Consider the following 24,721-nt stretch of genomic DNA (forward strand, 5'->3'; position numbering starts at 1 on the left):
AGTGCAGAGACAGCAGTGACCTCACAGTGACATTCCTGCTGCTGGGGCAGGAGGTCCTGAGACAGAGCTGACTACTTTGTAGTTCCCACTGGACTGGGGCTCACCTTTCTGGGTTAGAGAGTAAACAAAGGTTTAATGGGAAGGTTTGGTGTTCTTCTATGTTTAGGGTATGGGCAGGCTCTGTGGTTTAGTTCATTTTTACATCTGCCTAGACGACAAGGTTTAAATAGAGCATTTTAATACTAATGATAAGGGAAGGGATTAGGGTGAGCAAGAGAGTAAAGGTAAGGGAAAGGGGCTATAGGCTGAGCTTTGCTTCAAGGGATACTTTGTGTTCAAGCATTAGAGAAGTGGATTCCTGTCAGAGTGTTGGAGGAGCATTTAGATTTAGGGATTAAAACTACAGGTTAAAATAGTGTTAGGGCCATATATGGCTGTACAAGTCAGTGTTACTGCACGATCTACATTGCATGATGCCTCTTCCCTCTACGAAATCATTATTTTCTGCTGCCCATGCTCCTCTTACCACCCCCAAAGATCAAAACTTTCATGTCCAGGTGTTGTGGTTTAATCCAACCACAGCTAAACACCACTCAACCATTCACTCATCCTCCCCTCTCCCTCTCTGGGATGGGGGAGAGAAACGGGAAAGTGAAGCCTGTGAGTTGAGATAAAGACAGTTTAGTAAGACAGGAAAATAATAATAACAATTACAATAATAACAGTAATGATGATAATAGTGCTACTAATAATAATGTGTACAAACAAGTGATGAACAATGCAATTGCTCACCACCCGCTGACCGATGCCCAGCCTAACCCCGAGCAGTCCGGCCCCCCTCCCCCTGCTAGCCACCCCTATATATTGTTTAGCATGACGTCAGATGGTATGGAATACCCCTTTGACCAGTTGGGTCAGGTGTACTGCGTCTGTCCCCTCTCAGCTCCTGCTGCACCCCCAGCCTGCCCATTGACAGGACAGAGTGAGAAGCTGAAACATCCTTGGCTTGGTGTAAGCACTGCTCTGCAACAAGTAGACATCAGCGTCTTACCAGCACTCTTCTCATCCTAAGCCAAAACATAGCACCCTACCAGCTACTAGAAAGAAAATTACCTCTGTCCTAATTGAAACCAGGATATCTATCCACCCCTTACTCCATACCATTTATTTCATGCTCAGGTTCCATTCCTGTCAAGACTACATCCTGCTGCTGGCCATGGCCATGGCTCCAGGCAAGCAGCAGCCCCAACCCCAAGGCAGCAGAGAGGCAGAACCCAGCGGGCAGTGAGGGGCAGCCCCGAGGGCCACCCAAGGGCCACCGGGGCTGTTTCTCCATGTGGCAGCTGGGCTCTTGGCCCTGAGCCCCTCCTGCGTGCTGGGGCTGCTCCCCCAACTCCAGAGAAGAGGGATACTGAGATCAGTGAATTTCTGATTCTGGCTTCTTTATTGTCTTTATTTACACTGGAAAACTAGTCCTATGTGTAGATTAGATGATTTGGTCAAAGTAAATAAATTAATTAACAGGCAGGATGCTAAGAATAACATTACCGAAATAATGATAAAAATTAAATGACATGAATCACAGTAATTTCACATAATTACGAGTATATATTATAAACTCATTATTGATGTTTAAGAAGCATGTATATGAGCAGTCTCCTCACTCCATACTTTAAGTCCTTGTTTCTCATGCTGTAGATGAGGGGGTTCAGTGCTGGAGGTACCACTGAGTACAGAAATGACACGACCAGGTCCAGGGATGGTGAGGAAATGGAGGGGGGCTTCAGGTAGGCAAACATGGCAGTGCTGACCATCAGGGAAACCACAGCCAGGTGAGGGAGACACGTGGAAAAGGCTTTGTGTCGGCCCTGCTCAGAAGGCATCCTCAGCACTGCCCTGAAGATCTGCACATAAGAAAATGAAATGAAAATAAAACATGCAAAGGTTAAACATAGATTAATTTCAAGAAGGACAACCTCCCTGAGGCATGTCTCTGAGCAAGATAGCTTGAGGGTGTGGGGGATTTCACAGAAGAACTGGTCCACAGCATTGCCTTGGCAGAGGGGCAGGGAAAATGTGTTGGCCGTGTGCAGGGTACTATACAGAAAGCCACTGGCCCAGGCAGCTGCTGCCATCTGGACACAAGCTCTGCTGCCCAGGAGGCTCCCGTAGTGCAGGGGCTTGCAGATGGCAATGTAGTGGTCGTAGGCCATGATGGTGAGAACATAAAATTCTGATGCAATCAAGAAGACAAACAGAAAGACCTGTGCAGCACAGCCTTGATAGGAGATGGCCCTGGTGTCCCAGAGGGCATTGGCCATGGCTTTGGGCAGAGTGGTGCAGATGCAGCCCAGGTCGAGGAGGGCGAGGTTGAGGAGGAAGAGGTACATGGGAGTGTGGAGGTGGTGGTCGCAGGCTACGGCGCTGAGGAAAGGCCGTTGCCCAGGAGGGCAGCCAGATAGACGCCCAGGAAGAGCGCGAAGTGCAGGAGCTGCAGCTGGCGCGTGTCTGAGAATGCCAGCAGGAGGAACTCACTCGCAGAGCTGATGTTGGGCGTTCTCTGACCGCACAAAGTTGTCTGTTGAAGAGGAGAAGGCAGAGCAATGTTAGAACAGACTTCTCTCAGGCAAACCTGTTGTAAGTCTTAGAACATCCCCAGCCCGAGCCTCTCTCTTTGCAGGAGAACCTTTCTGCATTTCTCTTGCTTGAGCTGTGGCTGGTGCTGGCTGAGAGTGGCACTGGGAGCAGGGCTGCTGTGGGCTCCAGAGGAGTCCTTCCTGCTGTGCGTAGGAGGGAAGGGCAAGCAAGGGGAACTCAACTTCAATGCACTGGTCAGACCATAAGCTTTGCAGTGTTGCTTCAAAGAAAGCATCCAACTACAGTGTAGAGCAAGGGGCATTTATTTGCTTTATTTTCTGGTAGCTACACCTGTACTGTTTCGAAGGAACAATCCACTTGGTGCTTTCCCTAAGAAGAAGCTACAGAAAGCTGAGAGCAGAGAAGCCCCAGTCCAGTGCAGATGGACAGAATCCTTGTGTGCAGGTGCATGAGCAGGATCTCAGCTCTTTCCTTCTAACCAAGGGTGCAGAGGCCTCACTCCAGCTGCCCACAGACAGCCATCCAGCTGTATGGACATGGCCTTAGTGTGGAGGTGTCTTCTCCTTGGGGCACCTGGATAACACAAGGATGCCACAGGAGAGCTGCATCCTGCTGGAGAGCAGCCTGCAGCCCAGGAGGACACCGCTCAGACAGAGCTCGATATTCGCAAGCTGGGGTGTGCCAATATTCAATCTGTATCCCATACAGTATCTTTAGAAGTTTGGCCAACCCTGTCTTATCTGACCAGGGGTAGCTAGGTTATGACACTCCAAGTGGCTACTGCCAGACTTCCTCACCTCGCAGGGCAACCCAACAGGACTCTCAAAGCCTACTGCATTGCCCACTGCCCTCCCAGAAACAAGACCCAGCAGGAGATCCTTCCAGGAGCTGCAGCTGCATGGCCCTGCAGCCAGACACTCACCTTGTCAAGGGCTGTGCACATTTCTCCTGCAGGCAGCTCTCAGCATCCTCCCACTGCCAACTGCATTCAGCCCTTCTCTCCTGTTCTTCTCTCTGTGTCTGTGCCTCTGTGTCTCTTTCCTGCTGCGCTGTGCAGAGGAGCTGCTCCTGGGCACAGCTGTCTCTCTGCACCACGGCCCTCTTGCCACGAGCTCTCTCTGTCCCACGAGCCTGGCCCAGCTCAGCAGCACAGCACCAGCCCAAGGCACTGCAGTCACCCCTCTTGGGGCTTTGCTGATGAGCCCACGAACCTCAGGCACTCAGAGACAATTGAAGACATCTCTCCAGAAGTCCAAGTCAGAGGCAAGTTTCCTGCAGTGTCCCCCTGAGGGCCAGCACTGATACAGCCTCCCTTGGAGCTCATTAGAGCAGAACCCTGGAGGCAGTGAGGACAAGGAGACAAAAGCTGTGTGAAGGTGACACTGATGTGTAGACAAACTGGATGTTTGTCACCAAGCACAAGGGCCTGGCCTTGTGTCCCAACTCAAGGAAGGGAGATTTTTCCATTGTCAGGTTGCTCAGGGCTCTTTGTGGGGCAGTAGGAGATGGGGATGTGCATGGCCAAGTGCAGGAGAATGGTACGACCCCTGCCTGCTACATGGGTTGGTGAGGAGTTAATTAGACTCCATTGCTTTAGTGATTAGGTGTCTCCTCAAAGGCCTCGGTGTCAGAGACAACAGCCACAGCCATGGACACAAATATCTCATAAGGCATCTCTGTAGGAAGCTGGCCTGGTTCCTGCTGAGCAGGCACCACTGCTCCTATGGCATCCCTCGTGATGCCTAAGACACTACTCAACCTGCGCACTGCTCACTCAGCAGGGTCCCAGTCTTCCCCATGTGTGGAGTTCCTCTCCCTCTGGTGCAGGACTGCGCTCTTCTCCTTGTAAATGTCAAGAGGTTTCTCTAGGCAAAATCCTGCAGTTTCCTGAGGTTCACCCACACTGATGCTCCATTCTCTAAGCTGTTCTGCAAGCAGATGGTTCATCCTTTTTGTGACAGTGCTATCTTTGGCAAGACAGCAGCATCAGGAGCTTCAGGAAAGTTTGGATAATACAGAAGTAACCAGCTGAATGGAATTACAGCACAGAGTCACGGAAGGGTAGGGGATGGAAGGCTGCCAGATTCCACTTCTTCTGTGCTTCGTTCTCATGCATGCTGTCAGTTTGTCTGGAGCTGTGTCCTGAATTTTATGGGGCTGTGCAGGTCAAAGTTAGAAGGGCCAAAGCCAAGCTGGAGCTCCATCTGCATGTTAGTGTCAAAGACAATAAAAAACTCTTTATATAAATACTTTCATTAAAGGAGGATTAAGGAGATTCGTCATCCTTTATTGGATGTGGTGGAAATCTGGTGAAGATCTTGAGATAAGATAAAGGCTGAGGTACACAATGTCTTCTTTTCCTCAGGCTCCAGCACCAAGACATGTTTGTTCCTCCTCATGGACAGTGCCAACATTCCAGGGGACATTTTGTGGCAGTTTTATCTCTCCTGCTTTTTCATACCAACAAAGAAAGCTCTATCAGGGTGGAAACCACTCCTGAAGTAGGCATCCCAACCCAGCAGGCTCCTTGCGGCCTGTCAGCCAAGCAGACACAAATCACCTCAGCAGCAGCTTCCAAGCCAGGGGCCTGCTGCTGCCCCCTCATGGACTCAAGCAGAAGGGACAGGACAACCCATATGGGGGCCTTCTTTCTGCCTGGGTCCTCCTGGGTCTGGAGGCAGAGGGGATCCCCCAGTCAGCATGCCAAGCAGGTGCCTTCTGCTGGCCTAGCAGGGCCACTGCCAGATATCACCCCAAAAGTGCAGATTCCAGGGAGAAGGCAAGGCTGACCTGCCACGTACACACACGAGTGACCTCACAGTCCCTTTGCGTGACACGTTCCTGCTGCTGCCCTATCAAGTGCAGAGACAGAAGTGACCTCACAGTCCCTGCCACAGTCACATTGCTCCTGCTGGGGCAGGAGATTCTGAGGCAGAGATGAGCTCCTCAGAGCATTCCCACCCATCTCCTCCTTGTGGCCCACAAGCTGATCAGATCCATGACCCCTTACATTCATTTGGAGTTAGGGTTTTGTTTAGGTCTCTTAAGCAGTTTTCTAGTGTTAAATAGACCATTTTAGTTCCAGTATTAAGTGCAGAAATCAGATTGATTAAGAGAGTAACAGCTAGGGGAAGTGACTATGGGCTGAGTTTTGTCTTCTAGGGATACTTTGAGGTCAGTCATTAGAGTAGTGGATTCCTGTCAGGGTGCTGAGTAGCATTTAGGTGTAGGAATTAAGTTTACAGGTTGAAGCCGGGGAATAGCCTCATATAACTCTTTTAAGTCACTGCTACAGCAGTATCAGCAGAACCTGAACCCTCTTACCTCTACAAAATCCTTGATTTCTGCTGGCCAAGCCCCTATTCCCTCCCCCAAATCTCACATTTCTCCTGTTCATTCTTCTCCTGATCTCTCCATTTCAGTTATCGCATTGGTATCAGCTTTCTGATGGCTTTCATGATCTTAGAGTATCCATCACACCTCTGTTGGCTACTCTATTTCTGAGAAAAGTGTCACTTAAGACATGATGGAAAAGGACACACAAGTCCATCAGAGCACCCTGCACAGTGTGCCCAGCAGTTCTGCACCATCACAAAAGTGCAGTTCCTGCCTACAAGTTTTCTTTCCAGAATGGCTTCTATGGCTCCAGGGTAACTTTTCCCAGGCACTCAGTTCCCCAGACCACACTACTCTTGCCCGCAGGCCCCATGTGTCTCTCCAACCCTCCCTTCTTCTCTTGCAGTAGTGGTACCTCAGTGCAGCAGGTTGGTGCATCTCCAGGCTCAGGGGTGTTTCCTGAGGGCCTGCCCCGTGTGGGGAGTGGTGGGGAGGAAGAGAGCAAGGTCATCTCCTGGGGCATAGCTGAGCACAGCCCAGCCATCCCGCACCACAGGCAGGCAGGCCCCTGCTCCCAGGCTGAGACACCATGCAAGGTGAACACTTCTCCATCAGACCAGATTCACGCAGGGACCTTCAGCGCTGTCCTAGTCCCAGGAGTGACCTCATCCTCCTACTCCATCCATAGACAGCTGCTAAAGCCCTGAATTTCCTATTCCTCACAGCCTTCACACAAGTCTTTCTCCTGGCCCTCCCCACTGCCCAGCACTGCCTCTCAGGTGGCACTCAGTGACCCTTCAGAAGGGCCTTTGGGCTTCCTCAATTGTCCTGGTGCTTATTAGCACCTTCCTGGCTCCTTCCAGAGCTTCTTGTCCATTGTGGGGACACTGGTTCTGTCTGGGACAGAGTTCCTCTGCAGAGCAGCCCCTGCGGTACTGTGTTTTTGATATGTGACCAGAGCAGTGTTGGTCACCCACGGCTGTAGTCGCTGTTCCTGTGCAGTGTTTGCACAGCATCAAGGCCTTCTCTACTTCTCACTCTGCCCCACCGTCGAGTCAGCTTCCACTAGACAAGGTTGCTCAAAGCCCCATCCAACCTAGTCTTGAATACTTCCAGGGATAGGGCATCCACGGCTTCCCTGGGCAGCCTTTTCCACTGCCTTACCACCCTCTAAGTCAAGAACTTCTTTCTAAAAGCTAATCTAAATCTACTCTCTTTCAGTTTAAAACCATTACCGCTCGTCCTATCATGACACTGATGAAGAGTCCCTCCCCAGCTTTCCTGTAGGCCCCCTATTGGTACTGGAAGGGCTCTTCAAGGTCTCCCCAGAGCCTTCTCTTGTCCAGGCCGAACAAACCCATCTTCCTCAACATGTGCCTAGGAAAAGTGCTGCAGCCCATTGATCATCCTCATGGCCCTCCTCTGGACTCCTTCTAATAGATACACATCCTTATTGGGGTCCCAGAGCTGAGCACAGTACTCCAGTTGTGGCCTCACAAGCCCTCCTAACAGATCAACATTCACTCCAAACTCGGTGTCATCTGCACACTTACTGAGGGTGCACTCGATCCCCTCATCCACATCATTGGTGGAGATATTGAAGAGACCTGGCCGCAGTACTGGGCCCTGGGGGACACTAAGGACAGGCCTCCATCTGCATTTATTTGCATTTACCATGACTTTGGGCCAGTTTTTAACCCCACAAAGCGTACACCCGTCCAAACCTTGAGCAGCCAGTTTCTCTGGAGAATGTTGTGGGAAAAGATGGAAAAGCCTTACTGCGGCCTAGGTAGACCACATCCACAGCCTTTCCCTCATCCACTGCGAGCATCACCTTGTCACACCTTGAGATCTGATTTGCCAAGCGGGACCTGCCTTTGACAAACCCATGCTGTCTGGGCCTGATCACCTAGTTGTTCTGGAAGCGCTGTGTGATGGAATTCAAGATAATCTGCTCCAAGAGCTTCCCCAGTACCAAGTTCAGACTGACAGGCTTGTAGTTCCACGATTCTCCTTCCAGCCATTTTGTAGGTGAGCATCACATTCGCTAGTCACCAGGTGACTGGGAACACCCCTGATAGCCAGGACTGCTGATAAATGATGTAAGGCAGCTTGGTGAGCACTTCTGCCAGCTCCCTCAGTACCCTCGGCTATCTCTCATCTAGCTCCATAGACTTGTGAACACCCTCCATGAGGGATGCCATACGAGCAGTGGTGCCTGCTCACCAGGAACCAGGCCAGCTTCCTACAAAGCTGCCTTACGAGGGGCATGGCCACCAAGAAAATCTGAGTTATCCGACTCAGCTCAGATGCGGTGTGACACCACATGGACAAGTGTCTACAAATAGCCAATAAAGAGGTACAGGTCTGGGATTCTCTAGGCAATCCTGGTTTGGAGAGGATCAAGGGCTATGACAAGGCTGAAAGTCCCAGCAGGACCCAGGTCTTTGTGTCCATGGCTATGGTTGCTGTCTCTGTCACTGAGCCCTATGAGGACACAGCTTATCGTTAAAGCACCAGGGCCTCTTTGCCTCCTTGCCCGCACCCATGAAGCAGGCAGGAGTTGTACCATTCTTCTGCATCTGGCAATGCACATCCCCATCTCCTACTGCCCTATGAGGATCCCTGAGAAAGTTGTAAAGGTGTGAAGGGAAAGGATCTCCCTTCCCAAAGGTTCAGGGTCAAGGCCTGGCCCTTGTGCTGGTGACACACATCCAGTTTTCCTACACCTCAGTGTCACCTTCACACTGCCTTTGTCTCCTTGTCCTCACTGCCTCCAGGGTTCTGCTCTAACAAGCTCCAAGGGAGGCTGTGTCAGTGCTGGCCCTCAGGGGGACACTGCAGTCTGACTTGGACTTCTGGAGAGATGTCTTCAATTGTCTCTGAGTGCCTGAGGTATGTGGGCTCATCAACAAAGCCCCCGGAGGGGTGATTGCAGTGCCTTGGGCTGGTGCTGTGCTGCTGAGCTGGGCTGGGCTCGTGGGACAGAGAGAGCTCGTGGCAAGAGGGCCGTGGTGCAGAGAGACAGCTGTGCCCAGGAGCAGCTCCTCTGCACAGCGCAGCAGGGCTGGGGGCTCTGACCGCAGCTGGCACACAGAGAGGAGAGAAGGAGAGAGGGCTTGGAGGCACTGAGGAGCACAACAACAGAGGGCAGCGTGTGTCAGGACACAGCTGCAGGCTCTTGACAGAGTCTCTGGCAATAGGGCACTGCACGTGGTGTTGCCAGAGGGGTCTTCTACAGCTAGCACATCTGATGGCCGATAGTATCTGTCTGGATGGCTCTTATTCTACCTGTAATGTGGAATAAAAGATGTTTTAGAGAATGGTATTTTTGAGGGGGCATTTTAACAGGAAGACCGAGGTTTGGTTTATTTGAAATGGAAGACTTCCTTGGATTCTGTACTTTTAGATTCTTGGTGTGGAGGGGATTCAGGTTTCATGACAATGAATTTTCCGGATTGTAGAGGATATGGAGACTCTAAGATTATTCCAGTGAGAGATCAATATGGCAGCAATTAAACTTCAGGCACCTCAGCCTAAAGACTGAAACAGCAACGTTTGTTGTCTCCTCAGGACTTATCAGGTCTTTAGGAGCTGCAACCCCTGTGATGTCCTGTACTCAGAAAGCACACAGCTTGTGGGATGGGGTCTGTGAGCAAGGACATGGAAGATACGTGGGGACAGAGATCCTGTTTCCAGCAGGGACATAGGAAGGCAGTAGAAATATGGGCAGGGCAGGCGGTGAGAGGGAGCTGCTGCCAGAAATGCTGTGCGGGGGAGGGCTCAGGCACCTCCCTGCCATCCCCTGCAGGGCAGGCGCCTTCCCTGGGACACCCCCTGCTCTCCTCTCCCACCAGCACAGCCTCTGCCCTCAAGCCCCCGGTGTCCCCAGCAGGAGCTGCCTCGTCTGCAGGCAGAGCTGCAGCACAGGAGGGTGTGCTGAGTGTCCGTCTGTCCCTCCCTGGCCTTGCCTCCCCTGGCAGCAGCACGCTGGCATTTCTCCTGGCTTCTCCAGCTGGCCATGCTGCTGCTGGTCTTGTTTGCAGGCTGGCTGGGGATGGGGGTTTCACATGCCCATGGGGTGAGCACTCAGTCTGCTTGGGGGAAGTTTGTATGGGGACAGAGTGAGGGGACTGGAGATGGGCACTTTGAGCCTGGATGCCTCTGCTCTCAGCAGTGTTCAGGTTCTTTTCAGATGAACAACTGAGTACAACTTTCCTGCATCTCTCACAGGGCAGCTGAGACCAGCACTGATGGACGGATTGTCTGTCCTCACTAAAGGATACTTTGCACTATAGGGTCAGGCCCTTTTCCTCTGAGGATCCACATAGTTTCCCATCAAGTGCAGGAGAAATGCCCAGGATTTATGTTTTAGAAACACTCAGGAGGTGTGCTAGATTAATAAAAACAAAAAATCTGACCCCAAAAAAGAAAAATTAAAAAAATCTGTATATATATATGTATATATATCTGCTCTGAAGTTTGGTGACCTTGGAGCAACATTGGGGTAAAGTTCTTTGATATCAGGAGTGAAGTGAGTCTGAGATTACCCCATGTTCAACCTTACATCTGGCTTTAGGGCATAACTAACTCTTCTTTTTCCCACAGAGGAGTCCCCTGCTCCCAGGGATACCCTTAGAAAGCATCAGCAAGAATTTATGAAAGGGACCTGCCAAATGTCTTCCTGCAAGTGGACAATTTTTGGTGATTTTAAATGAGAAATGGGATGAGTTTTTCTCTGATAAGTCTGTTGTAGATTATTACTGTTCTTTCTCTTCTATGTGCAGGATCATATCCCCAAAAAAGCAGATGTCCAACAGCAGCTCCATCACTGAGTTCCTACTGCTGGCATTCGAAAACACGCGCGAGCTGCAGCTCCTGCACTTCACACTCTTCCTGGGCATCTACCTGGCTGCCCTCCTGGGCAACGGCCTCATCCTCAGTGCCATAGCCTGCCACCACTGCCTCCACACCCCCATGTACTTCTTCCTCCTCAACCTCACCCTCCTCGACCTGGGCTGCATCTCCACCACTCATACAGGAGGGGCTCGGGTCCAAGAGCCCACCTGCCACATGGAGGAGCAGATGATGAGGTCAGGTGTGCCTCAGGATCTGCTACGCCTGCAGAAGGCACATGGCTGTGAAGGAGGCTGGGAGGTCACTTCTGTCTCTGGAGCTGACGGACCAGTAGGAGGAATGTGGCACAGAAAGGGACCATAAAGGACAGAAGCATGCACGAGGTATTGAAGATGATGGTGAGGCACCTTCTGTCAGGTGAGAGACCCCAGGAAGGCTGATGGCATAGGAGTCATGCTTGAGGTATAGCTCGTGAGACCATAGAAGCAGAGAATGGCTCTTGTTGGAAGGGACCTTAAAGGTCATCTGGTTCAAACCTCCCAGCCATAAGCAGGGATACCCGCCATGAGATCAGGTGGCCCAGGGCCTCATCTTAACCTGCTCTTGAACAGTTCCAGGGATGGGGCATCTCTAAGGTCACTTGGCAACCTTTTCCAGTACATCACTACTCACTAATTGAAGAATTTTTCTCCTAACCTGTAATCTAAATCTCCTCTCTTTTAGCTTAAAAACATTCCCCCTTGTCTTCTCATTATCTGACTGAGCAAAGAGTCACTCTCCATCTTTTTTATAAGTTCCCTTTAAGTACTGAAATGCTGCAAAGAGGTCACCCTGGAGCCTTCTTTTCTCCAGGCTGAACAGCCCCAGCTCTTTCTTCATAGGAGAGGTGCTCCAGCCCCTTGATCATCTTCGTGGCTCTCCTCTGGACTTGTTCTAACAGACGCACACCCTTCTCATGCTGGGGGCCCCAGTCCTGGATGCAGGACACCCAGTCCTGGATGCAGGCCTCACAAGGCCAGAGTACAAGGAGTAGAAGTAGAAGTGACCTCCCTCCACCTGCTGGCCACTCCTCTTCTTATGGAGCCCAGGATGCAGTTGGCCTTCTGGGCTACAAGCGCAGAATGTACTATCTCATTGTCAATCTCACTGTCTATGTCATAGATAAAGATATTAAACTGTAGCAGTCCCAGGACAGACCCCTGAGGTACAACACTTGTCACCAGCCTCCACTTGGACATAGAGCCATTGAGCACCATGCTCTGGGTGTGACCTTCAAGCTAACTCCTTATACACTGAATGGTTCAACCATCAAATGTGTATCTCTCCAATTTGGAGACCAGGATGTCATGTGGGACAGTGTCAATGGTCTTACAGAAGTCCAAGTAGATGACATCGGTCGGTGTTCCAAAGCCATCACATTGGTTTAGGCACGATTTGGCCTTTGGTGAAGCCATGCTGGCTGTCTGAGATCACTTCTTTGTCTTGCATGTGCCTTGACATTGATTCCAGGAGGATCTTTTCCATGATCTTGTCAGGCACAGAGGTGAGGCTCACCATTCGGTAGTTCCATGGGTTCTCATTTCTATCCTTTTTAAAAATGGGAGTGCTGTTTCCCTTTTCCATTCACCAGGGACTTCATCTGACTGCCAGGACTCTTCAAATATGATGGAGAGAGGCTTGGCAACTACATCAGCCAGTTCCCTCAGGATCCTGGAATGCAAGTCATCAGGCCCAATAGACTTGTACTTGTTGAGTTTCTTCAGGTGGTCTCAAACCTCCTCTTCACTTACAGTGGGTGGGACTTTGCCCCCCAGCCTCCATCTATAGCTTCAGGGAATGAAAGTCTTGGGAAGCCTGACTGGGAGTGAAGACTGAAGAAAAAAAGTTGTTGAGTCCCTCAGCCTTTTCCATGTCTGTCATTACGAGTTCACCCTTCTCATCCATCAGAAGAGGGTACGCTCTCCTTGGCCTTTCTTTTCTGAGCGATGTATCTACAGAATCTTGTCCTGTTATTGTTTTCATCCCCTGCTAAGCTCAGTTCCATCTGTGCCTTAGCTTTCCTTATCCTATCCCTCCACATCTGAAACTGAATCTTGTGAGAGAGCTTGGGAAAAGTAACGCTGGATGCATAGAAGCCACTTGGGAAACAAAACTTGTAGGTAGGAAGCACAGTTTTGTGGAGGTGCAGAGCTGATGGGCACATTGTGCACGATGCGCCTACAGACCTTTGTGTCCTTTTCCCTCCTGACTATGCCACTTCCTTCTCAGGAATAGAGGAGCAAACAGAGGTGAGACAGATACACTGAGATGTTAAATGTCATCAGAAAGCTGATCCCAACAAGATATGGGGAGGTGAGGAGCAGCCTGAACAAGAGATGTGAGATTTTGGGGTGGGAAGAGGAGCATGGCCAGAAGAAATTAATGATTTCATAGATGTTAGAGAATTCAGGCAATGCCGATGCTGCAGTAACATTGACTTAAAACAGTAATGTATGTCCCTTACCTTACTGGGAACAGCGATTTTAATCCCTAAACCTAAATGCTACTACAACACGCTGAAAGGAATCAATTTTCTCTCTTGATAACTGTAATCCCTTCACTTAACACTAACATTAAAATACTCTATTTAACCCTAAACTCCTTGGCAGACGTAAAACACCCGTAAACCACAGAGCTTATCCATATCTCAGCCACAGACGTGACAGCACAAGCAGAACACCAAACAATCCCACTAAAACTTTGCTTAATCTCTAACCGAGAAAGTAAAAAGAGATACCGAGGGGGCTAGAGAAAGCTCAGCTCTGCCTCAGGATCTCCTGCCCCATTAGCAGGAATGTGACTGTGGCAGGGACTGTGAGGTCACTTCTGTCTCTGCACTTGATAGGGCAGCTGCAGGAACATGTCACAGAAAGGGACTGTGAGGTCACTTGTGTCTGGAGGTGGCAGGTCAGCCTTGGCTTCTCCCTGGCATCTGCACTTTTGGGCTGACATCTGGCAGTGGCCCTGCTAGGCCAGCAGAAGGCACCTGCTTGGCATGCTGACTGGGGGATCCCCTCTGCCTCCAGAGCCAGGAGGACCCAGGCAGAAAGAGGTCAGGGGTTGAACTCGATGATCTACAGGTCTCTTCCAACCTAGAAATTCTCTGTGTGTGTGTGTGTCTGTGTGTCTGTGCATGAAGGCCCCAAGATGGGTTGTCCTGTCCCATCTGCTTGAGTCCATGACTGGGCAGCAGCAGGCACAAGGCTTGGCTGTGTCTAGCCAAGAAGCTGCAAGGCCAGCAGCAGGCCCATGGCTTGGAAGATGCTGGTGAGTGTCTATGATCAGACCCTGGCTTCGTTTTTCAAGGAACAGCTGGTGAGGGTTGATGAGACATTGGTGAAATGATGGAAATGCTGGGACGAGAGCAAGGTGGTGAACAGAGATGGGTGTCTGCAGACTTTCAGGAAATAGGACAAAGTGTGGGACAGCATATTAAAACGTGCAGAGGAGAAGGCAGAGTGCTGGCAAGAATGGAAGGACCCAACAGCCCTGTCACTTTGGATAGAGCTTATGAGAAGATGACATATAGTCATTGCAGTGCAGCCTTTTTGCTTCCTTGCAACCCTGTGCAGAGGCAGGGTGGTGTCATACCACTGTTCTTCTCAGGCATCACACTGCCCACCACATTCCTCAGACCCCCAAGAAAAGTCCTGAGCCAGACAGGGCGGTGCAGGATCTCTCCTCACAGTGACTGGGGTCAGGCCTTGGACCTTGTCTTTACCAAAACCAACCAAGACTTTTCTCAGCACAGTGCTTTGCCTGTCTGTAATCATGGCCTCCGATTATCTGCCCTAACATGTCCCTGGGGAGACCTTGTTAGTAACAGCCCTCAGTGGGGCCCATTAATACTCCAAGTCACTTCAGCTTTTCCTTTTGAGTTTGCTTTTTGGCACAGTTGCATCATCCTCCACTCAGTACTCAAGTTTCATTGACTCAGCACCAAAATACTCCATGGAACTCATTAAAACACAGAAACTCCTAAGCAGCCATATCTCTCCCAACATTTTCTTCAAGTCTTCAAGACTTGATCAGCTAACTGGAGACCTTTCATGTTGTAGTTAAGGGGGAAGATTTCAAGGAGCATCTAATAAAAATCTTTCTTAATTTTAAAGGCTGAATTTTGTTGTGTTTTAGTTTAGAGCATCATTCTCCTGGTTATATTGGTCTAGGGTTTCTCTTTGAAGCCCTGCATAGGTAGGAAGAACAGGAGTTTTCCTATTTCAAAACAAACAACAGGAAATCATGCTGCAATTTGCAAAAAACAAAAAACAAAGAAACAAAAAAGGTTCAAGTTCCTTATTTTGTTGCCTCCAGTGATGTTTACCTTCCCAAAAGGATGACTGTACATGATGTATTTTACAGTGATTAATAGGAAATTTCAGATAATTGTGTTAATATTAATCCATATCATACAAATTCAATGATAAACGATGAGGGTCTTACTAAGGAAACCATTAGACAGACTGCTGAGAGATGGGCGACCTTGAACTGACTGAAACTCCAAGCAGCAACTGGGTCACTGAGAGTGGTCTGAATGATTAAACGGTAAGAGAAGGGCAAACCAGGAGAATGATGGGAAGTGCATAAGTCCAGACAGGCAGCTGGAAAGGGGACATTCAGCAGGGTCTATGTAATCAAGATGAGTTTTGTGCCTGGAAGATGAGGGAGGGAGCACACCATGATTGAAAAGCAATGACAATGCAACTACAGGTGAACACCAGTATTTCTTCTCCCGGAATGAATATGTATCCTGAAAAATCACATTTCTTCATGATAGAAATTACACTTCACATGAGACATTTTACAGAAAGGATTGAGTCTTTTGAGCTGATGAGTTGTTGCTTTATTATTCAAGTACTGAAAAAAATACTGGGCATTCTGGCAGAGCTTTGCTGTCTGACCATAAGCAACCAGGGAAAACCTCCAGTGACCCCGTTGTGTTTGAGGCACTTTCTTGGACCGGCAGATGTCAGAAAAGACCTGCAGGAGGCCAGAGCCCTTTGGGAAAATCAGGTGGAGCCAGGTGGAGTTCCCAGGGCACCTCCACTGCCAGCAGTGGTCTTTGTCCCTGTAACTTCAGCCCAGCCCAGCATAGGAAACCCCTTCCAAGACAAACCTCGTCTTCAGTGGGTTCCTTGGATTGACCTAGATCTGAAATGGCCACTGGAAACCTGAGATACTCTCTCTTACTTAAACTAGACACTTGAACATCTGTTGATGACCTTCCTGGGTCATCTTTAGCAAACTCAGGCTGAAAAACTCAAGTATAGCATGTTTCAAATGGCTGAGGCAGAACATATCAGCTTGCCCCGCTTTGGAAATGGCCCCCGTCCAACTAAGGTTTGAAAGCAAAAAGTGTGGAATGACCCTGCAGGTCAATGTGCAGAGTAAGGGAAAGTCACACATATTGTGCCTGAGTAGCAGAAGGCAAAAAGCATTGCATTGTGCCTCAGACTAATCAAGGAGACCTAATCCAGTTCATTCATGAGGAAAAGCAGAGAGAGAAGGACATTGAGTTTGGCCTAACATGAAGAAGGATGTACATCACTGGTGAAGGAACCGTCATTTGTGCCATCACCCATGTGAATTACACAAACACCACCACATCTAATGGTAACCTGTCCGCCCCGGATTGGTATTCCCACAGGGCAGGGGAAAGGGAGCCGACAGCCCAGGGACACATTTGGGTGTGGAAGGTGGGGCTCAGCAGAGAAAAGTAGTCAAGGCTGTGGGTTGGGGGAGGCCAGGAGAACCAGCCCAAGGGGTGGTGCTGCTGGTGAGGACATGTTTGTGGCAGCAGCCTGAGTGGGCAGCAGCTGTGCGCAGGCGAGGGGAGGCCAGGAAGTGCATGCCAAGAGCGCTCCTGCCAGCAGAGCCAAGGCCGGGGCCGAGCCCAAGGGCAGAGGCAGGCCCAGGGCAGGGGGCTGCAAGGGCCATGCTGAGCTCCCTGCCCCTGCAGCAGCCGCCCTGGCCCTAAGCAGATGTGCTGGCAGGCTGCGGGGAGGGGACGAATGCCCTGGGCCCCCTTCCTGCTCTGCCCAGGCCAGCAAGGGCCCAGAGCGGTCTCCTCTCCCCTGCCCCTGCAGGTCTGGGCTCCCTTCATGCAGCCCTGCCTCTGCAGCACCAAGCCCTGCTGGGAGCCCTCCCCTGCATGCTGCCACCACTCCCTGAAAAAGCTGGAATTTCTAATTATAGCCATATTATTATAGGTTAATATGTTGAAGATGTGTGTATTCAAGCAGAGTTCTCACTGAATCCCTTAGTTCCTTGTTCCTCATACTGTAGATGAGAGGGTTCACTGCTGAAGGCACCACTGAGTACAGAAATGACACCACCATGTCCAGGGTTGGGAAAGAGATGTAGAGGGGCTTCAGGTAGGCAAAAATGCCAGTGCTGACCATCAGGGAGACAACAACCAGGTGAGGGAGGCACATGGAAAAGGCTTTGTGTTGCCCCTGCTTAAAGGGCGTTCTCAGCACTGCCCTGAGGGTCTGAATATAAGAAATAACAATGAAAATGGAACGACCAAATAATACAGAAATACTTATTACAACTGCACCAAACTCCCTTTGATAGGCATCTGAGCAGGAGAGCTTGAGAATATGGGGGATTTCACAGAAGAACTGGTCCACAGCATTGCCTCGGCAGAGGGGCAGGGAAAGTGTATTGGCTGTGTGCAGAAGAGAACACCACTGCCCCAGGCAGCTGCTGCCATCTGGGCACAAGCTCTGCTGCCCACGAGGCTCCCGTAGTGCAGGGGCTTGCAGATGGCAATGTAGCAGTCGTAGGCCATGATAGTGAGGAGGCAATACTCAGCTACAACAAAGAAGAGTGAAAAGAGTATTTGTGCAATACATCCTTGATAGGAGGTGGCCCTGGTGTCCCAGAGGGCATTGGCCATGGCTTTGGGCAGAGTGGTGGAGATGCAGCCCAGGTCGAGGAGGGCGATGTTGAGGAGGAAGAAGTACATGGGGGTGTGGAGGTGGTGGTCGCAGGCTACAGCAATGAGGCCGTTGCCCAGGAGGGCAGCCAGGTAGATGCCCAGGAAGAGCGCGAAGTGCAGGAGCTGCAGCTCATGCGTCTGCGAGTGCCAGCTGGAGGAACTCGGTGATGGTGCTTCTGTTGGACATCTGCATTTTTGGGATGTGGTCTTGCACATAGAAGAGAAAGAACAGTAGTAATGTACTACAGACTTATCAGGGATAAAACTCATCCCATTTCTCATTTAGAATCTCCAGAAAATTGCCCACTTCCAGGAAGACATTTGGCAGGTCCCTTTCATGAGTTCTTCCTAATGCTGCCTAAGGGAAGGGTATCCCTTGGAGCAGGGGACTCCTCCGTGGGCAATGGAAGAGTCAGTTTTGCCCAATAGCCAGAGGAAAGGCGGAACATGGGGTAATCTCAGGCTCACTTCACTCCTGATATCAAAGAACCTTGCCCCAGTGTTGCTCCCGGGTTACCCAACTTCAGAGCAGATATATATATACAGATTTCTTTAATTTTTATTGTATAGGGTCAGATTTTTTGTTGTTGCTAACCTACCACACTCGTTGAGATTTTCTAAAACAGAATTCCTGAGCATTGCTCCTGCACTTGATGGGAAACTTTGTGCATCCTCAGAGTAAAAGGGACTGTCCCTACAGCGCAGAGTGTCCTTTTGTGCGGACAGACAATCTGTCCATCAGTGCTGGTCTCAGCTGCCCTGTGAGAGCTGCAGGAAAGTTCTACTCAGAGGTTGACCTGAGAAGAATCTGAACACGGCCGAGAGCAGAGGCATCCAGGCTCAAAGTGCACATCTCCACACCCCTCACCCTGTCCCTGTACTCCCCTTCCCCCAAGCACATCGAGGACTCACTCCATGGGCATGTGAAACCCCCATCCCCAGCCAGCCTGGGAACAAGACCAGTAGCAGCACGGCCAGCTGGAGAAGCCAGGAGGAATGCCAGTGTGCTGCTGCCAGGGGAGGCAAGGCCAGGGAGGGACAGATGGACCCTCCAGTGCTGCAGCTCTGCCTGCAGAGGAGGAAGCTCACTCTCTTTGCAAACAATCTCTGCTCTGCCTTGGCCTGCAGACACCTCCCAAAGACAGGGGGTATCAGGGCTTTTGAAGCTCCCCAAGATCAGCTAGGATAAAATCTGAGAAGACCACAATATGATGTTGGTGCAGTCTGTGAGATGAGATTTGGGAAGGTAGTTTTCAAATTTCATTACTGATACATTAATTTATCCGTACGATGCTCCAGGAGTCTCAGTCTCCTGTACAACCCTGAAAATTCATTACCATGAAACCTTCATCCACTCCACTGCAGGAATATGACTACAATGACTGAAAAACAAAGTCTTGCTTTTCAGGTAGTCCCTGCCCTGGTCTTTTTCTTGAAAAACCCAATTTTAAATGCCATTTAAAATTGCCATTTAAATTAAATTATAATTGCTATTTAAATGCCATTTAAAATTTAAAAAAGCATCATCTACTCCAACCTGGAGAACCAGACAGACCCACCCTGGCAGATGCTATCAGCCATCAGATGTGCCAGCTGTAGAAGACCCCTCTGGCAACCCCACCTGCATGGCCCTGCTGCCAGAGCCTCACGGTGTCAGGAGCCTGCAGATGTGTCCTGCCACACGCTGCCCTCTGTTGTTGTGTTTCTCAGTGCCTCCAAGCCCTCTCTCCTTCTCTCCTCTCTGTGTGCCAGCTGCGGTCAGAGCCCCCAGCCCTGCTGCACTGTGCAGAGGAGCTGCTCCTGGGCAGAGCTGTCTCTCTGCAGCACTGTCCTCTTTCCAGGAGCTCTGCTTGGGCCCAAGAGCCCAGCCCAGCTCAGCAGCACAGCACCCGACCATGGCATCACTTGCTCTGTGCCCTTGGGCTCCCTCTAGGTGTCCCCAAGGCCTCAGGGCTGACAGCTCCTGAAGGCAGAAGGGTCTCTGCTGGGGTGTGGTGCCTGAATTAGACTGAAGTCTTCGCTGACTGCTCCTTGCTGAACTTGGGAGAGACTGATTTTAGAAGTGTGATTTATGCTATTTAAGTTTGATTGTCCATCGTGAGTAAAATGATTCCCTCCCTTAACTCCTATTGTGTTCCCACTGCATGGCAGGATACCTCAGCCACAACTACCAGGGATCATTTCAACCCTCTGAATGTTTCCTAACAAGAGAGGGGGGACCAGAATGCTCTAAAAGGTTTTCCATGCAGGGAACTGGACACTAAGACAGCATTTGTTGAGTTTTCCCAGCAATCCAAATGGAAGATCCTCTACCCATACACAAATTTCTTCTTCCTCTCTCACATGACCAGCACGGTGACTGGGATGTGGAACACCCTCAACAATGTGCTTGTGCCTGCCAACAAACACCTGCAGATGCCGTGCTTCCTTCTGGGGACCCTGCTCTACGGCCAGCCCTGGGCTGTATGCCACCCCTGTTCTCTGCAAGGCTCAAGTAGTGTAAGGTCTGGCTCCAGAAGGCAGCTGTACCTGAACCAGGGGAATTTCTCTCATGTACAGGAATTCTTTCTTCTCCTCTCAGCTGTTGTTCTGTGACTGCAGTGTCATGGACACCTTCTGTGGTTTTGCCCCATTGCTGGAGCTGTCCTGCAGTGCCACGGTGATACTCATGGTCTTTGATTTCATAATCCACATTTTGGATCCAATCTTCCTCTTCCCTCTCATGCAGTTTTCAGGTGTGTGTGTGTCCTGTATTGGCAGGCCAAGGCCTTATCCACCTGCTCTTCTGTCCTCACGAGTGTCACTGTTTTCTAAGATACTGCCATCACTGTCTGTGAGAAGCTCAAATACAGCCCTCCTCAGAGATCTTAATGAAGCCCTTTCTTAAACCACCATCCTCCCAGTCAGTCCTCAGGTTGCCTAGAGGTGGTATGGGAAGGGTGAGAGAGGTTCAAGTGGATCTGCAGATGTCATCATAAGACCTATCTCAAAGACCTTGGAAAGGACAGATGGATCAAAGACATTCCTAAGAACTTGGAAATGACAGATGTCAAACTCATCTGCTAATAGGAGGGCAAGCAGAAGGATGATAAAGCCTAATCAAGGAATAAAAAGCCAGCCTTAGCCTTAACCCCCAAACCAGACCTAAACTGAAGTCCTCAAAGCTTGCCCTTATCCTAAACCTTGAGCAGGATCCTTAAGCACAACACCAATCTCTCCCTCGATGCTTTGCCATTCCTTTGACCCTAGAGGGAAACCTCTAATTCCTAAACATTAACCTGATCATCTAACCCTCAAAGCCCTCCACCATGCACACAGCATATCTCAGCTTCAACCCCACTCCTATCCCTAACTTCATCTGTTTGTCCCCTTGGGGTAGGGCAGGGACAGTGAGGTCCTGCAGCAGTCCCATGGCATTGGAAGAGGCATGTGAGGTGACAGGTATGTGATCAGATCCGAGGCCACAAGGAGGAGCTGGCTGGGAATGCTGGGATGTGGTCAGGTGTGCCTCAGGATGTGCTGGGCCTGCAGGAGGCAATGGCTGTGACGGAGGCTGGGAGGTCACTTCTGTCTGTGGAGCTGATAGACCAGCAGGAGGAATGTGGCACAGATAGGGACCGTAAAGGGCAGAAGCATGCATATGGCATTGAAGATGATGGCGAGGCATCTTCTGTTTTGGTCATGTGATAGACCACAGGAAGGCTGATGGGATGGGAGTCATGCTTGAGGTATAGCTAGTGAGACCATAGACTTAGAGAATGGCTCCTGTTGGAAGGGACCTTAAAGGCCACCTAGTTCCAACCCCCAGCCATTAGCAGGGATGGCTCCCATGAGATCAGGTTGCCCAGGGCCTCATCTATCCTGCCCTTGATTAGCTCCAGGGATGGGGCACCTCTAAGGTCTCTTGGCAACCTGTTCCAGTGTCTCACCTCCCTCTGAGTGAAGAATTTCTTCCTAACCTCTAATCTAAATCTCCCCTCATTTAGCTTAGAACCATTGTCCCTTGTGCTGTCATTACCTGATTGAGCAAAGCGTCACTCTCCATCAATGTTACAATCCTCCTTCAAGTACTGAAAGGCCACAGAGAGGTCACCCTTGAGCCTTCTTTTCTCCAGGCTGAATAGTCCCAGCTCTCTTAGCCTTTCTTCATAGGAGATGTGCTCCAGTCCCTTGATCATCTTTATGGCCCTCTTCTTGACCTGTTCTAACAGATGCACATCCTTCTTTTGCTGGGAGCCCCAGTCCTGGATGCATCACTCCAAGTGGGGCCTCAGAAGGGCAGAGTAGAAGAAGTAGAAGTAGAAGTTACCTCTCTCCACCTGCTGGCCACTCCTCTTCTTATGGAGCCCAGGATGCAGTTGGCCTTCTGGGCTACAAGCGCAAAATGTACTGTCTCATTGTCTCACTGTCGATCTCACTGTCTATGTCACAGATAAAGATATTAAACAGCACCAGTCCCAGGACAGACCCCTGAGGTACAACACTTGTCACCAGCCTCCACTTGGACATAGAGTCGTTTACCACCACTCTCTGCATGTGACCTTCAAGCCAACTCCTTATACACTGAATGGTGCACCCATCAAATGTGTATCTCTCCAATTTGGAGATCAGGATGTCATGTGGGACAGTGTCAATGGTCTTACAGAAGTCCAAGTAGATGATGTAGGTCAGTCTTCTGTTGTTGTCTGATGTGGTCACTCCATTGTAGAAAGCCATCACATTGGTTTAGGCACGATTTGGCCTTTGGTGAAGCCATGCTGGCTATCTGAGATCACCTCTTTCTCTTGCATGTGCCTTGACATTGATTCCAGGAGGATGTTTTCCATGATCTTGTCAGGCGAAGAGGTGAGGCTGACCATTCGGTAGTCCCATGAGTTATCATTTCTACCCTTTTTAAAAATGGGAGTGATGTTTTCCTTTTCAGGTCACCAGGGACTTTGCCCGACTGCCAGGACTCTTCAAATATGATGGAGAGAGGCTTGACAACTATATCAGCCAGTTCCCTCATGACGCTGGGTTGCATGTCATCAAGCCCCATAGACTTGTACTTGTTGGGTTTCTGCAGGTGGTCTCAAACATACTCTTCACTTACAGCAGGTGGGAATTTGCACCCCCAGCCACCAACTATGGGTTCAGGGAAACAAAAGACTTGTGAAGCCTGACTGGCAGGGAAGACTGAAGAAAAGAAGTTGTTGAGTCCCTCAGCCTTTTCCATGTCTGTCATTACCAGTTCACCCGTCTCATTCATCACAGGGGGTACAATATCCTTGGCCTTCCTTTTCTGAGCAAGGTACCTACAGAATCTCTTCCTGTTATTCTTTTCATCCCTTGCCAAGATCAGTTCCATCCATGCATTGCTTTCCTTTTCCCATCCCTCCACATCCGAAACTGAAACATGCTTGAGGGCTTGGGAAAAGTAACGCTGGATGCATAGAAGCCACTTGGGAAACAAAACTTGTAGGTAGGAAGCACAGTTTTGTGGAGGTGCAGAGCTGATGGGCACATTGTGCACGATGCTCCTAAAGACCTTTGTGCCCTTTTCCCTCCTGACTATGATGCCACTACCTTCTCAGGAATGGAGAAGCCAACAGAGGTGAAACAGATACACTGAGATGGTAAATGTCATCAGAAAGCTGATCCCAACAAGATATGGGGAGGTCAGGAGCAGCCTGGACAAGAGAGATGTGAGATTTTGGGGTGGGAAGAGGAGCATGGCCAGCAGAAATTAACGATTCTGTAAGGTAAGAGGGGTCATTTAAAGTAGATGCTACAGTAACACTGACTTAAAACAGTCATGTATTGCCCTTTCCTCATTTGAACCGGTAATTTTAATCTTTAAACCTAGATGTTACTCCACCACTCTGAGAGGAATCCACTACTGTAATGCCTGAACTCAAAGTATCCATTGAAGCAAAACTCAGCCCCTTTCCCTTACCTTTACTCTCCTCCTTACCCTATTCCCTTCCCTCAACACTAGCATTAAAATGCACTCTTTAGCCCTAGAGAAGTTGTTGGCAGGCCTAAAAAAAGGCATATACCCTTATGACAGACCTGATAGCCACAGAAGAACACCAAAGATTCCCATTATACCTGTGTTTATCCTCTAACCTAGAATGGTGAGCTCTAGTCCCTAAAGGACTAGAGAGAGGTCAACCCTACCTCAGGATGTCCTGACCCAGCAGGAGGAATGTGACTGTGAGGCGACTTCTGCCTCTGCAGTTGATAGGGCAGCAGCAGGAACGTGTCACGGAAAGGGACTGGGAGGTCACTTGTGTCTGGAGGTGGCAGGTCACCCTTGACATACACCTGGGACTTTCTGACCCAGACAGAAAGAAGGCCCCCATATGGGTTGTCCAGTCCCTTCTGCTTGAGTCCATGACTGCACAGCAGCAGGCACAAGGCTTGGCTGTGTGTAGCCAAGAAGCTGCAAGGCCAGCAGCAGGCCCATGGCTTGGGAGATGCTGCTGAGGTGACTTGTGTCTGGTTTGCTGAGAGGCCGCAAGGAGCCTGCTGGGTTGGGATGCCTACTTCAGGAGTGGTTTCCATCCTGGTGGAGCTTTCTTTGGTAGTAGGTAAGAGCAGGAAAGAAAAGAAAGCTACAAAGTGCACCTTAGAAATATTGCACTGGCCATGTCATGGAAGAAATGTCCAGGGGAACAACTGGTCTTCCTGCTAGAGACTGAGGCAAAGAAGGCATTAAGGACCTCAGCCTTTACCTAATGTCTAGATCGTCACCAGATTTCCACCACATCTAATAAATGATGATGATTCTCCTTAATCCTCCTTTATTTAAAGTATTTATATAAGAAGTGTTTATTGTCTTTGACAGTCATAGCCGGATTGAGCTCCAGCTGGGTTTTGGCCCTTCTAACTTTGACCTGCACAGCCCCATAACATTCAGGACACAGGTCCAGAAAAACCGACAGCATGCATGGGAATGAAGAACAG

At 49.9% G+C, this 24,721-nt stretch overlaps 1 pseudogene across 1 annotated transcript; it reads right to left on the reverse strand.

Annotated features, from left to right (window-relative positions):
• Window positions 1–1,622: 1,622 nt before the first annotated feature.
• Window positions 1,623–22,781, reverse strand: LOC311216545 (olfactory receptor 14C36-like; annotated as a pseudogene). The gene is made up of 3 exons: window positions 22,703–22,781; window positions 22,083–22,144; window positions 1,623–2,578 (listed from the first exon to the last, which is right to left on the reverse strand). The product of its transcript is annotated as an olfactory receptor 14C36-like (transcript).
• Between the last annotated feature and the right edge of the window lie 1,940 nt (window positions 22,782–24,721).

Source organism: Netta rufina, assembly GCF_964035555.1.
Source record: "Netta rufina genome assembly, chromosome: 18".
NCBI lineage: Eukaryota > Metazoa > Chordata > Aves > Anseriformes > Anatidae > Netta > Netta rufina.